Genomic DNA, 9,562 nt, shown 5'->3' on the forward strand with positions numbered 1-9,562 from the left:
ACCTCTTGAAATCTATTTTTGTATAAAGAACTGAGAGATGAAAATTGTTTGTCTTTATCATCTATTGCGATTAGAATTTTATTTGCTACCATAAGTTTCATATATAAATAATGGCTAAATGTTTAAAATAAACATTTCAAAAATAAAATATTTGGCTGTGACTATCACCTTAAAATTATAAATATTAAGTTTTCCTGGGGTAAACAGAAAAGGCCATTCTTAGAAAAATGTTTGTTGAAAAAGTAAAAGTTTTTATGAATAACAGGAATTCTAAACACAAGGTAATGTGGAAATGCTTTGTTGCTTTATATTTAAATAGATTTCTATGTGCTCCACAATTTCTGCATTACATACATAGTGACATGCAGCCTTTAGACTCACCTAAACTTGCTATGCTTATTTATTTAAATAAAAGACTGGTTTAAATCATATGTGATTCTATGATAACTGTCTTTTGTATTTCCATTTGAGGCTCACAGTTACATAGACCTTTAATGTTTGTGGTTAGACTATGTGATGCACAATACGTGTCTCTTTGGGTAAAGTACCATTTGTTGTCAAACGTTTACCAGAGTCCAACCAATAAAAGACACATCACTATTGCCTAATAAAATAAATGCTGTTTCATTCAAGCATTTGCTTTGGACTAGAACGCTTCTATGAATCACACTATCAAATAGTCATTTCAGCATAGAATGTTCAAAGAAGCCCGTTTCTGTTGGTAATAAATAATATCATCATTCTATATTTTGCTTAGAACTTTCACTTTGTACAAAGACATTTGAAAGACTTAAGGTTGTTTCACCAAAAATAAAGTAAGAATGCCAAACTCTTTCCATATTCGGTGAATTCTGTATACCGAAGAAGAGGCACACTCCTCTATGGCTTGGTTGATCAAGTAAAGCAAACATAGTATAATATATGCGGGAGGTATCTCCCCAAACTCATCTCTTATTTTACATGCATGTGAAGCAGGACCAGAGCATAGCACAGTATAAAAATAACAAGAGCTATCATCTATGAAACAATTACTATGCATAATAAACTATGCTGAGCACTTTAGATTTTTTATTGTACATCCTAACAATCAATTTACATATTAGAAAAATGAGGCTTGGATTAATTTGGTAAAAATGACTTAAGAAATATGGAAAAACAAACCCTAAAACCTAATCATTATTCTCCTTTACTTTAAAAATATTAAAGATAGGATGCAAAAAACTTGATTTCTTAAGAATGACAGAGAATTATTAATTGGGACTGTCACTAACTTTGGTAAATCCACCACAATTTTGTACAGAGGCTAACAGGGCACTTGATTGTTGTGTTTAAATGTTCCAGGCTGAACATACAGGGGAAAAAACTGATCTGTGCTAACGAGATCAAAAATCAAACAATAGATTTTAAAACAATTCTCTTGCAATGAAATTCTATTGGTAGTACTTGACACTGGAATATCTGCTATACACCTATTTTGCAGTGATAAATAAGAACCTATGACATAAAGATGAATTACTAATTCCAAAGTGCAGTTGTGTTTCTGTTGAGTATCAGAGGTTGTTAGGAGTTAACTCATTTTCATAGATTGGAAGATAAATGAACTTCACACGCTAGAGGTTGGAAGGAAATGTATTACCCTACCAGATATAGATACAGTAAGTCAGGCTATATGAAAGCTGTTAGAGGGGGGGAAAGTCTTTATAACATTGTAACACTTTACTCTGTTCTTAGAAAAAAACCATGGCGTTAATGGGAAAAAAAACGTAAAAGGACACTTCAAATACCCCAAAGTGGTCATAATAAAGTCTAATAGCATTTTCAATTCAGTGAGGGAGTTAGAACTTTCAAGATCCTGCATAAAGTAATTTTGTTAGATTGAGAATACTCTTATGATGTGATGATCTCTTTTATACCAATGCAAAATTATAGGAGAGTATATAAACTATTTTAAAAGGTATACTTTAAGAATTCTTTGAAAAAATAAAAACCGAAGTGCCTAACACTAAATGCCTTTCTTTAACAAGAATAAACTTGAGACTTAGGTCTGAAACATTTGAAATCTCCAAAAAGGATAGCAATTTTTCCAAAATGAAGTTATTAAACAAACTTTACCTTCATCCCCACCTCCAGACACACACATATTTGACAACAAAAACAAAATCTTTAAGTGTCAATAACAGTCACCCTGAGGGGAATCTAACTTTACATTATCTTTAGCCACAAAACCCCGGAATTTCTAGCATTTAAAGGAGAGAATTGATGACTCTCTTTCAGTAGACTACTATAAAGACAACAAAATTTATTATTTTTTTAACGTTTTTATTTATTTTTGAAAGAGAGAGACAGAGCACAAGTGAGGGAGGAAGAGAGAGAAGGAAACACAGAACCCGAAGCAGGCTCCAGGCTCTGAGCTGTCAGCCCAAAACCCAACATGGGGCTCGAACTTACAAACTGTGAGATCATGACCCGAGCCAAAGTCGGACGCTTAACCGACTGAGCCAGCCAGGCACCCCAAAAGACAACAAAATTTAAATTTGGATCATGATGACTGATTTTAATTACCAAGACAGTCCAGAGATTTCCCATATAGCCTATACCAAGGCATTCCTATTATTATCTTACATTATTGTGTTAGATTTGTTAATTAAAAAAACAATATTGATACATTATTATTAACTAAAATACATACAGCATACCTCATTCTATTGCACTTCACCTTACTGTGCTTTGAAGATCAAACTGGTGCCATTTTTCCAATAGCATTTGCTCACTCTGTGACTCTGTGTCACATTTTGGTAATTCTTGCAATATTTCAAACTTTTTCATTATTATATTTGTTATGGAGATCTGTGACCAGTGATCTTTGATGTTACTCTTGTAATTGTTTTAGGGCACCACAAACCACATCCATATAAGATGGAGAATTTAATAAACATGTGTGCGTGTTCTGAATGCTCCACTGACTGGCCATTCCTCCATCTTTTCCATCTCCTTTGGCCTCCTTATTCCTTGAGTCACAATATTGAAATTAGGTCAGATGATAGCCCTACAATAGCCTCTAAATGTTCAAGTGAAAGGAAGGATCACAAGTCTCTCATGTTAAATAAAAAGCTGCAAATGATTAAGCGTAGTGAGAAACGCATGTTGAAAGTCAAGATAGGCCAAAAGCGAGGACTCTGGTGCCAAACAATTAGCCAACTTGTGAATGCAAAGGCAAAGTTCTTGAAGGAAATTAATATTAAAATTATTTCACTGAACACACGAATGGTAAGAAAGTGAAACAGTCTTCTTGCAGATATGAAGAAAGGTTGAGTGTTCTAGATAGAAGATCAAATCAGCCACAACATTCCCTCATGCTAAAGCTTAATCCAGGGCAAGGCCCTCTTTTTAATTCTCTGAAGGGTGAGAAAGGTGAGAAAACTGCAGAATTTGAAGCTAAAACAGAAAAATATGAAGAACAGTTTGAAGCTAGCCGAGGTTGGTTCATGAGGTTTAAAGAAAGGAGTCACCTCCATAACATTAGTGCAAGGTAAAGCAGCAAGTGCTAATGTAGAAGCTACAGAAAGTTCTCTAGAAGATGTAGCTAAGATAATTCATGAAGGTGGCTACACTAAATAATAGATTCTCAATGTGGAAAAAGCAGAATATGCCATATTAATCATCATCTCAAATGTTCAAAGGACAGGCTGACTGTCTTCTTAAGGGCTAATGCAGCTTGTGACTTTAGGTTGAAGCCAGTGCTCATTTGCCATTCAAAAGATCCTGGGGCCCTTAAGAATCATGCTAAAAAAATAAAATAAAAATAAAAAATAAAGAATCATGCTAAATCTCCTCTGCCTGTGCTCTATCAATGAAACAACAAAGTCTGGATGATAGCACATCTGTTTAAAACATGGTATACTAAATACTTTAAGCCCACTATTGTGACTTACTGCTCAGAAGACTTCCTTTCAAAATATTATGGCTCACTGACAATGCACCTGGTCACCCAAGAGCTCTGATGGAGCTGTACAATGAGATTCATGTTGTTTTAATCACCACTAACACAATATCTATTCCACAGCCTATGGATCAAGGAGTAATTTCAACTTTCAAGTCTTATTATTTAAGAAATGCATTTCATAAGGGACACTTGGGTGGCTCAGTCAGTTGAGTGTCCAGCTTTGGCTCAGCTCATGATCTCGTGATTCATGGGTTCAAACCCCATGTCAGGCTCTGTGTTGACAGCTCAGAGACTGGAGCCTGCTTCAGGTTCTATGTCTCCCTCTCTTTCTCCCCCTCCCCCACTCTCTCTCTCTCTCTCTCTCGAAAATAAACATTAAAAAAAAAAAAAGAAATACATTTCATAAGGCTATAGCTGCCATAGCTCTGATGGATCTGAACAAAGCCAATTAAAAACCTTTTGGAAAATATTCACCAATCTAGATGCCATTAAGAACATCTGTGATTCATGGGAAGAGATCAAAATATCAACATCAAAAGGAGTTTGGAAGAAGTTGACTCCAATCCTCGGGGAGTACTTTGAAGTGTTTAAGACTTCAGTGAAGGAAGCAAATACAGATATGGTAGAAACAGCAAGAGAACTAGAAGTGGAGCCTGAAGATGTAACTGGATTTGAGACTGGATTGTTGCAATGTCATGATAAAACCATAACAGGTGAAAAGTTGCATTTTATGGGTGAGCAAAGAAAGTGGTTTCCTGAAATGGAATCTACTCCTGGTAAAGATTGTTGAAATGACAATAAAAAATTAGAATATTACATAAACTTAGTTAACAAAGCAGCAGGGTTTGAGAAGATTGACTCCAATTTTGAAAGAAGTGCTATTGTGGGTAAAATGCTATCAAACAGCATTTGCTGCGCATGAGCTGTAAGGCAATATCTCATTCCAGTTTGGATTTACCTTTCCCTGATGATTAGTGATGAAAAAGGTCTTCTCATGTGTCTGTTGGCCATCTGTATGTTTTCATGGAAAAAAAAAATGTCTACTCAAGTCTTCTGCTCATTTTTAAATCAGGTTGGTTTTTTTGATATTAATTTGTGTGTGTTCTTTATATATTTTGGGTATTAACCTCTTATTGGATGTTTGACTTGCAAATATCTCCTCCCACTCAGTAAGTTACCATTTCATTTTGTTGATGGTTTCCTTCACTGCTACAAAGTTTTTAGTTCAATGTAATCCCCCCCCCCCCTTTTTTTAAAGCTTTTGTTGTCCTTGGACCAGGAGATGGTCCAAAAAAAGTATTGGTAAGATTTATGTTTACAAGCTTCTTGCCTATGTTTTCTTTTAGGAGTTCTATGGTTTCAGAGCTTATAATCAAGCTTTTAATCTATTTTTAATTTATCTTGTATACAGTGTAAGATAGTGGTCCAGTTTTCCCAACACCATTGATGGAAGAGACTATCTCTTCCCCAGTGAATATTTTTGCCCCCTTTGTTATAAATTAATTGACCATGTATGTGTGGGTTTATCTCTAGGCTGTATATTAAATTCCATTGATCTATACATCTGTTTCCATGTCAATACCATACTGCTTTGAATATTGTAGCTTTGTACTGTAGTATCAGGTAGTGTGATACTTCTGCCTTTGTTCTCCTTTTCAAGATTGCTTTGGCTATTCAGGATCATTTGTGGTTCCATACAAATTTTAGAATTATTTGTTCTAGTTCTGTGAAAAATGCCATTGATATTTCAGTGGGGACTGCATTGAATCTGTGGACTGTTTTGGGTAGTATGAACATTTTAACAATATTAATTCTTCCATACCATGAGCATGGCATATCACTCCATTTATCCATGTCATCTTCAATTTCTTTCATCAATGTCTTATAGGGTTCAGAGTATAGGTCTTTCACCTCCTTGGTTAAATTTATGCCTAGGTATCTTTTTTTTTTTTTGGATGCAATTATAATGAGATTTTCTTAATTCCTCTGATAGTTATTAATGTACAAAATGCAACAGGTTTCTGCATATTAATTTTGTATCCTGTAACTTTACTGAATTTATTAGTTTTAAAAGATTTTTGCTCAAAAAAACTTTTAGCAGTTTTTTAATATATGAAATTTTTTGTCAAATTGGTTTCCATACAACACCCAGTGCTCATCCCAAAAGATGCCCTCTTCAATGCCCATCACCTACCCTTCCCTCCCTCCCACCCCCCCATCAACCCTCAGTTTGTTCTCAGTTTTTAAGAGTCTCTTATGCTTTGGCTCTCTCCCACTCTAACCTCATTTTTTTTTTCCTTCCCCTCCCCCATGGGTTTCTGTTAAGTTTCTCAGGATCCACATAAGATTTAAAACATATGGTATCTGTCTTTCTCTGTATGGCTTATTTCACTTAGCATCACACTCTCCAGTTCCATCCACGTTGCTACAAAGGGCCATATTTCATTCTTTCTAGTTGCCACATAGTACTCCATTGTGTATATAAACCACAATTTCTTTATCCATTCATCAGTTGATGGACATTTAGGCTTTTTCCACAATTTGGCTATTGTTGAGAGTGCTAGCATTTTCTATATATAGTAACATGACATCTGCAGGTTGTGACAGTTTTACTTCTTCCTTACCAATTTGGATGCCTTTTCTTTCTTTTTCTTGTCTGATTGCTGTGGCTAGGACTTCCAGTATTATGTTGAATAAAAGTGGTGAGAGTGGCCTTCCTGATCTTGTTCTTGATCTTAGAGGGAAAAGTTTTAGTTTTTCACACTAAGTATGATGTTAGCTGTGAGTCTGTCATATGTGGCCTTTATTATATTGAGGTATGTTCCTTCTATATCCACTTTGTTAAACATTTTTATCATAAATTGATATTGAATTTTGTTAATTTCTGCATTTATTGGGATGATAGGATTTTATCTTTTGTTTCATTAATCTAGTATATTCTATTGTTTGTAGATGTTGAATTATCCTTGCATCTCTAGAATAAATTCCACTTGATCATGAATTATGATCCTTTTAATGTATTATTGAATTTGGTTTACTAATACTTTGTTGAGAATTTTTGCATCTGTTTTGATCAGAAATGTTGGCCTGTATTACTATTATTACTATTATTATTATTGCTATTATTATTATTATTCTTTTTGACAGTGTCTTCGGTTTTGGTATCAAGGTAATGCTGGCATCATAAAATGAGTTTGAAAGTATTCCTCCCTCTTCAATTTTTTTGGAATAACTTGAGAAGGATTGATACTAACTCTTTTTTAAATGTTTGGTAGAATTCAACTGTGAAGCTGCCTGGTCCTTGTTTTTTAAAGATTTTTTAAATTACTGATTCAATTTCATTACTTGTAATTGGTCTATTCAGATTTTTCTATTTCTTCATGATTCAGTTTTACAAGGTTCTATATTTCTGTGAATCTATCAATTTCTTATAGGTTCTCCAATTTGTTGGTATACTTGTTCTAGTAGTCTCTAAGAAAAGTTTTTTTCTTTTCTTATTGCACTAACTAGGACTTCCAGTAAGATGGTTGAATATATATGTGTACTTTTAATATTCTGTATTCTTTTCTGAGTTCTGTCACTCTTCACATCTCTTCTCCAATCACTTTATTTCTCAGGGTTTTTTGTTTTGTTTTATGTTGTTTTACCTTTTATCTCTAAAATTTTTTTTCCTGTTTTGAAATATTGGGTTATATTTTTCATATGCTTTTTTCTACTTCATATTCTATTATAATAATTTAAAAAGGATTCAATAATAATCCTTTTGTCATATGTTTTTAAGCTAAGTGAATTATTCTTCACCTTTAAGAAAGAGAGGCAGGTATCATAGCTTTTCTAGCCTCATAGTTCTAAAGCTTCCTTTTCTCATGTTTTCATAAAATGACTTATATATCATTGTCATTTCTGAGCTCTGTCTCTTCCCTCTACTTTTATTTTGACCTGCATTTTTCTTTTCCTCTATTGTCCCTGTCCTGTTCAATTTGGATTTTACTCCCAGAAATTTCTTACTGTTGGGCTTTGTCCAAGAATGGACCTCAGCTTTATTAAGTTTGATGAGTTCATAAGCTCTATACCCCTCTAGCATTCTCAGACTTTCCTGCTCCTCCCTTTCTTACTCACCCTGAAGTTACAGTCAACCAGTTTTGCTTCTGATCTCATACTAGTCTCCCTTGCTTTTCAGTAAATAGCTGTTGGTAGTTTGGGGATCCTCCCACTCTCATGGCCTTCAGATGCTCTGTGGTCTTCCCACTGTTTCCTCCTACACAGATGCTAAGTTGATGGTTTGTTCCCACCTGCTCACATTTTGAGCTTTATAAGGATTCTTTTTCACTTAGTTATGTTATTGCCATGACCTGAATTTGTTGTTGTTTTGCTATCCAAGACAGTCTATCTGTTTTTATGAGTAAATTCAGACTACAATGCCTCCATAGTCATCTTCCTAGAGTTTCACTATTCATGTATTACTTGGGGAGAGGGGATAAGTTTTTTTTGTTTGTTTGTTTGTTTGTTTTGTCATTGTTGTTGTTGTTTTTAAATTTTTTCTATATTTTCAAAATCAATCAAAATACAAGTTGAAATTATTATAATAGGTTGATTCTGATTTTTAGATAGCTTTCAAGTAATTTAAAAATTAATTTGTTTTGCTTTCTTAGCCTGAAATTAACATACTCCAGAGTGTTACTCTATTCCCATACCTTCCCACTTCCAGCTTGCTGAAGAATACTCTCAGACTTAATGAAATACCAGAACTAGGCTTAAAATAATGGAATTTGTGATCACTGCCCAATGTTTTCAGGCCAAACATTTGGAGGAGCTCATAGCTGTATTTATTACCATTTTGTTATTGTTGTTACAAAATTCTATCTGTAGCCCCTTTCTCACTCTATGGTATACAATCCAATTTAACAAACTGCCAATTATCTGATTGTGGTCCACATGTTCTGTTTAGCCTGCTCACTATTTAAAAAACGAATAAACAAAAGAGTTGCCAACACTTAAAAACCAGATTTCACATAAAAATCCAGTTTCCTGGCTGCTCTTTAAAAATTGAGATCTGGTGTAATTAAGCCCATATTCCTACTTAGAACTTGTGCCCTGACTAAACAGAGAATATTGTCTCCAGTTTGTGATACTTTTCTCCCAGATAGTTTCTCTCATTTGCTACCACCCAGTTCTCATAGACATTATAGATTTGCAACGCATGAACTAGCGTCTCTTTGATTTCAAACTCTTATTTTGGCTTAAGCCACCAGATATGTGCTGATGATTTCTAAATCTGTTTCTACTTAGACATCCTGTATACTCCCCAGAACCCACATATTCAATATCAAACTATTTTTTTCAAAATGTAATTTCCTTCCACTATTCTTTAAATGACCCAGTTAACATAATTATATTCCTACAGTTGTCCAAATTAAAAAACCCTTATGGTTATTCTTTCATCCTTTTTCCTCATCCTACCCACAGCTTCTCAATCATATGCCAAATTATGACGTATCTTTGCTTTTATAGCTCCCAATATTTTAAATACCTTTCTTTCCCTTCTTTATATCTGGGAAAACCACTTACTTTCCAAGACGAAGCAAAATTATCCAATTTCTAAAACTGCATCCCCTGCGT

The sequence above is a fragment of the Acinonyx jubatus genome, chromosome B1 (genome assembly GCF_027475565.1).
Source record: "Acinonyx jubatus isolate Ajub_Pintada_27869175 chromosome B1, VMU_Ajub_asm_v1.0, whole genome shotgun sequence".
Taxonomy (NCBI): Eukaryota; Metazoa; Chordata; class Mammalia; order Carnivora; family Felidae; genus Acinonyx; species Acinonyx jubatus.